Source organism: Dermochelys coriacea, chromosome 6 (genome assembly GCF_009764565.3).
Source record: "Dermochelys coriacea isolate rDerCor1 chromosome 6, rDerCor1.pri.v4, whole genome shotgun sequence".
Taxonomy (NCBI): Eukaryota; Metazoa; Chordata; order Testudines; family Dermochelyidae; genus Dermochelys; species Dermochelys coriacea.
Window position 1 is genome coordinate 71,980,622 of NC_050073.1, and position 6,399 is coordinate 71,987,020.

The 6,399-nt window shown below is 42.4% G+C and overlaps 1 long non-coding RNA gene across 2 annotated transcripts; it reads right to left on the reverse strand.

Annotated features, from left to right (window-relative positions):
• Positions 1 to 453: 453 nt before the first annotated feature.
• Positions 454 to 3,705, reverse strand: LOC119857946. Of its 2 annotated transcripts, XR_006281903.1 has the most exons (5): positions 3,585 to 3,637; positions 3,124 to 3,310; positions 2,395 to 2,576; positions 866 to 1,004; positions 454 to 596 (listed from the first exon to the last, which is right to left on the reverse strand). It is a non-coding gene; the product is annotated as an uncharacterized LOC119857946 (long non-coding RNA). The 2 variants fall into 2 exon arrangements; XR_005293744.2 differs by having other exon boundaries at positions 3,124 to 3,705.
• Positions 3,706 to 6,399: the final 2,694 nt, after the last annotated feature.

A 6,399-nucleotide genomic window follows, 5' to 3' on the forward strand; every position in this document is an offset into this window, starting at 1 on the left:
CTTCCAACCCTGGTTTGACTCTGACCCTGCCTCCTGATTCCAGCCTAGATTCCAACCTCTGGTCTCCAGTCTCAGACTTTAACCCCCCACCCCCCAGCTGTGCAAGTAAGCATAGGTTCAAACCTTTAAAAAAAGGAAGTGTTTTAGTGTTGTGTGTATGGACAGTAGTGGGATTTGGGAAAAAAAAATACACATAGGAGCATGGGCTACAATTGCAGTGTAGACATACGCTTTGTAGTGTGGGGGGGGGGGGCTAAGGCAGGAACTGGCCAAAATGTAACTGAGCTGAATTAACAAAGCAACCATGAAACAGGAACACTCCCCGTTATGAGTAGATGAGAAAATCCTGTACAGGCAGTTGAGAAGCTCCTGAGCCTTCCCACACACCAACTAAACTAGATGTCAACACTATGTTTTCACTGCAAACAAACCAATATTTATTAATTCATCCTACCTTCACCCTGGTGCGGTACAGTGATTAGATAAGTATGGTTAGCCCTATGGTACAAATGGGGAAATTGAAGCACAGAAAGGTTTAGCGTCACCCCAAGATACACAGCAAGTCAGTGACAGAGTCCAGGCACACACAATATTACCTAAAATGGATAGGGAAAGAACATAGTTTTAGTTATGTAACATGATTTAACAGTGAACCAGTATTAAGAGTGATTATTACTGCAGTCACTCAAACTAGCACTGCAAACCCAATTACTGGGTAGATCTCTGCAATTGAAAATAGAATTTCAGCCCAGCGGAGAAACAAAAGCCTCTGCCTATACTATGTGATGGTCATACAGATAACCCTGTTAATGATCCCCCTATGACAAACAAACATATACTGTGCTTTTCAATTGCCCACATGTACCTTAGTGAAATCTCAGTTGAGAGACTAATTTGCATCAGCAGATCAGGAGACAGGATTCATATTAGTCAGGAAATGGCTACAATGGATGAGAATCTGCTTCTGTTCTTGATGCCTAACACAATTTCTTCTTACTTCTCACCTAGAAAAGAGAGATTCTATTTTTTTTTTTAATAAAGATTACCCTCTCTATCTGAGTAGGAACACCAAGGCACTCCCACTTTCCTCTCAGCAACATTCCCTATTTTTTTTTTTTTAATAGCCCATCTCTCCACTTTCTCTTGGCCAGTAAGCCAGTCTTAACCAGCTACCAGCTGTTTTAAGGAGGGTGGGGGGTGGAGAGAGGAGAACCCTTCATATTAAACTGTTTCCTCTCTCTGTCTTTCAAGAAAAGTGTTTACCCACCATGTGAGAAATTCATCCCTGGTGTAACTGCATTGACATCAATGGACTTACACCAGGGATGATTCTGGCCCTGTAAATCTATTATGCAACATTTTCAGATGAACAGTTCTATAATGAATAAATGACTGCCAGATGTGTAAAAAGCAATCCTTGTTCTCCTTTTTTGAGGTCTGTGCACAAATTCTCATGTGCAGTTTGTTAACTGACTTATTCATTAGCATATATATATATATATATATATATATATATATATATATATATATATATATATATATATATATATATATACACACACACACACACACACACACACACAGCTGCCACTTTAGAGCAACTCCACAGAAAACATTTAAAATGGCATAATGCAGAAGAATGACACAAGAAAGGCTGCATTTACTGCTCCAAATTATGCTGCTTTTTTTTTTTTTAAAATAAAAGGAAGCTCTGACTTCCTCTGCTGCATTTGATTCGTCTTGAGGCTGGAGACTGACTCAGGAAAGGGGTGCAGAAGAGAGCTTCAGTCTTGATATATCAAGAAACAGAAATCCAAAGTTAAGTAAACACAGAAAAGCTTCCATTTGGGTCTGCAACTTCCCAGGAGTATACTTAGAAGTATCACCCGAGGAGGCATATCCTACTTTCTGCCAAAATTCTTTAATGTTACCCCATCATGTTATGGGAGGAATGCTTCTGAAGGGTGGTCAAAAATAAAGTAGACTCTTAGTCTTCCCAGTCCAGGCATGATGGAGTGCCGTTTGCAGACACATGCAGTTTCTGTGGGATGCAACCATGTTAAAGATCAGGGCAGTGATAAGGTGCACTGAAGAACTCCATGGCATGTAGGTCTCAATTAGGCCTCCCTTTGTTGACTGAAATAGGAGTTGAAATTAAAAGTGGCCCAGATCTTTCGGTCTCAGGTTTGTCTCCTACCCGTATCTATCACCGGGGGCTTGTAATCTTTACATAAAACCCAAACCAATAAAAGGTACAACAGAATTTATTAAAGGGAGTGGCAAGAACTGCCAGGAAAAACAAGGTAAACAGATAACCATCAGGAAAATTATAGAATAAGGCAGGCTGTACCAATAAGGGAACTGTGAATACAAAACAAGTGATGGTTACAGTACCATTCCTGGCAGCTTGACTCACTGGTGTCTTCTCCTTAGGATAGCACAGCACAGCAGGACTGCTGGATCTCTCAGATGGAACCAGGGAACCCGGAACAGGATCAGATGAGTGCTTCTTCAGGTAAGTTGCTAAAACCCTCCGACTACCTATCCTGCGTTGTCGTGCGTGTGGTGAGTGACTCCTATACAGGATCAAGTGTGTATAGGTAAGTATGACAAGTAAGCCTTGTGGGGTGAATGGCCTGCCCTCAATTACCGAGTTTGTCTCAACCAGACACTACCACTCAGATGGGCAGCCCCGATCCGATTTGAACACTGCCTTGTATAGACTTTTGGTCACTAGGCAGATTAGGTGATTGACAGCTACTGTCATTTCCCGCCAAAACAAAAAAAAGCACCAAACTACAGCTAGGAGAGGACAAGAAGGGCTTACAAGATGGACGCCCAGTTCTCCTTTAGAGGAATTAAAGATGGCCTTATGATTTTATCTCTATACCTTGAGTATATTTTCTGTTTTGCAATGAATCAAAGTAACAGACACTAAGACACTGATTTCAAACTTGCATGTCTGACAATAGGCACCTAACTTGGGGTACATCTAAACAAGAGCTGGAGGTGTAATTTGAGCTCAGGCAGGCACACTAGCAGTAGCTCTGACAGAGCTAGAGTGCTAAAAACTCTGAGTATCATTCTGTCTGAAACCCTAAAGGCACAGAATACTCCACTCACCACAGAATGATGCCTCCTTCCGTCAATTTGCTCTGCCTGGTTCAGTGCCCCCTTTCTGATCTTCCACCATTGCAGCTCTCCTCCCACTCATGGAGTCACAGTATGGCTGCTTTGGGACTCAAGCCAGGTCTCACCGTGGTTTCCCCTTCAGGCAGTCCTCAGACAGGTTGCCCTGACTACATCATTCCTGCAATGACCCAGGCAGGATTTCCATTCACTGCCCATAGCAATACCACTTTGCAGTGGATAGCAGGGGAACCCAGGCCCGCCTTTTATTCTAGATTCCAGTCCAGGGCCCTATAGCAAGCAGTTAAGGCCTGGGCTTTCACCAACCCTACTACTATCTTCCCTGGACTACTTTCTACCATGCTTCTTTAAGCTCCTCCTTCATCAGCCTTCCTAGTCAGACCTCTCTCTCTTAGACCTACTAGTTAAACCCTTCCTCATGGATTCCTACCTACCCTTCCTTCTCCCTTATCACAGGGACAGAAACTGCAGACTTCTTCTCTGCCACCTTCTATACTGCATCCTTGCAGTCTGAAACTTCCTCCTTTTAAAGCCCTCCTACCATGCATGACTCAGCAGAGCTACCTTAAGACACAGAACCTCTCAAGCCCCTTCCTTGTCAGTGCAGGATTTATACACTCTGTTGCAGGGGATAACAACATTTTCTCAGCTTTATCATCTGGATTGACAAGTGCCAAGTATTATTATTATGTGGGCAAATCCTGAGTTCCTTACTCAGTTTTTAAATCAGCTGTTTTTTGGATCATTATGCCAACACATATTGGTTTCAGTGGGAATTGGCTTGAGCAGAGAACTGATAAAAAAAAAAAACAAGTGAAACCTGACTAAGAAATAATATTGTGATTGTTTTTGTTGTCTTCTTTTTCTGCCTCAGAATGGAGTGCCTTTCTTCCTCTCTTGGCTTAGGAGGTTGCAACAATGGGTGCTCTTTTCCCTAGACCTATGATTGTGGCAGAGGATTCTCCTCCTTGGTGTTAAAATCAAATTGGAAAGCTCATAAGAGCAGGCTTTCATGGTCCTTGTTCCTCCCTTAATAGGCCTCCTCCTTCCCTGAAGCGTTTCAGTACTTCCCCCTCCAGGCCACATAAAAACCAAAAAGAAAAAAAAATAACAGGATAATAAATAATAAAAATAATCAGGAGTTACAAGAATTTTTCAAATGCCAGCACAATCAGGCACTGAAGCATTTAAGCGCTGCTATTTGCATCCATAATTACTTGAGCTTCCCAAAAAAATAGAGCCTCCACATGCAAATCAGGGACTAATATGTATTTTCCTACTTTTTAGTTTGAGACAGGAGTGGGATCTGTTTATAAAAGAAGCTAGGGCAGATGATGGCAGATATTGCACTGAGTAATAGCAACCGCCCCCCATCACATTCTTGTATGAGGAGGGAGGAACTAGACATCTGCTGTTGATTGGTAATCAGGGGGGGGGGTTGAATCCTCCAGCTAGGGATGAGGGTGTTCACTTTAGTGAGAAAGAGCAGCAAAGCCAGCCAGAAGGGGGCTGTCAAGCTGAACATTTGCTTCTATAAGCAGGGTTGAAGAGATTGGGGAAAAGGGGGACAACTGTACTTGGGCCCTGAGCTCAGCCCCCTCCCCTCAACATCTGAAGTCTGTGTAAACAAAGTGAAATGGGAAGAGGTGAGGCCCCTGTGAACATGATGTATGGGGGCCCCTCATTTTTCTTGATGGACCTGGCCTGTCTCAGACAGCATTGAGAAAGGAGGAAAACCCCCTTCTTGGAACACTGCTAAATGACTAATCCACTTTGTTCTCTGCTTCACATGTGTGGAGGACTGGAGCAGGTAAGACTTGCATGATGTTGCTGCCTTTACCACACTCAGAGAAAGCCTCTTTCTTGCTTTCACTGCTGCAACTTCCCCTTCATTATTTACATTGACTGGCTGATTTGCCTATTCTGCCTGATTCACAATAGCAGCAGAAGTCCCACTACCTCCCAGCTGGGGTATTTTGGACTTTCAGAGAAGGAGCATGGGATGCTGGATTTACCCTTGCCCCCTATGACATCCACAGGTGATTCCCAGCACTTGATTTAAATCAGAAAGTGGAGCAAGGAGCTGGTGAAAATACAAATTAAGAACTCAGTGCTGTCTCCAATGAAATAAGTGGCAAAACTTCTATCTAGTTCAATAGGAGCAGGATCAATCACAAACTTTACAACAAAACTATTCATCTTTTTTAAAAAGAGATTGTGGTTTTATATCCAAAACAGCCACCAGTATTTGAAAAGTGCATACGATGGGGGACACCCTGCCCACCTATTCCAAATGAAAGCAAGTTTTGGATCTCTTCCTAGTCATGAGCGAACATCTGCTTGCATAACAAAAAACACTATCCAGCTCAGCAAAATTGACATTCTGACCCACAACTAGAACAGAAGAGGATGTAGATGTGGATTGAGGTGCATCACTAGACTGATGGGAATTGGGGAGCTGCACAGCACCTGCCTGCAATAAAATTGGCTTTTAACTAGCATTGTTACTCCCTCATTTTCCAAATAAAACAAGATGTTTTGCAGTAGTCCCTTTTTAGTTCACAGCCCCTGTATACTGGTGTCTATAATGGCCAAATTCTGAGCTGATTTATACTGTATTCCATGAAACCCTGATGAAGTGACTGGGGTTGCTTAGGATATATATCAGGTAGATTTTTGATCCTCTGTGTATGTGTATGTGTTTAGATTTAATGCATTTATTACTATCAAAACTCTCCATCTGGTCCCTCCTTCTTGTATATCTTCTGCTCATTTCCTGCAGCTGTAGTAGTATTCAGAACCCTTGGCTGCTTGTTTTTCTCTCCTCTCTTTCTTTCTTCCTGAATAATTTGATCCTCTGGGGTATACTATCAGATGAGAGATATTATGTACCATTTCCCAGTGGCCAGGTTAGAAGCCCCATTATGTCTCTTGAGGCAGTTAAATGTTGGCAACCACATCCTTTTTTTTTTTTTTTTTGCAAGACAGCTATATAAAATTTTCAATGTATGCCCAAAGCACAATCTATGACAGAATTGCTGGTGCCATATGCTTTACTGAGGAACTGAATAGAAGCCAAAATGTCAGTGGCTAGGACATTATGGGCCAACATGATGTCAAGAGGGAGAAGCAAATCAACTATTTATTCTAGACCTCACACTCCTCAATATTGTCTTTAGATCTCTGCTGTGTCAAGTGAAGTCATGATATCAGCAAAAGATAATGTGTCCTGCTGGGAAAAGTCTGCTT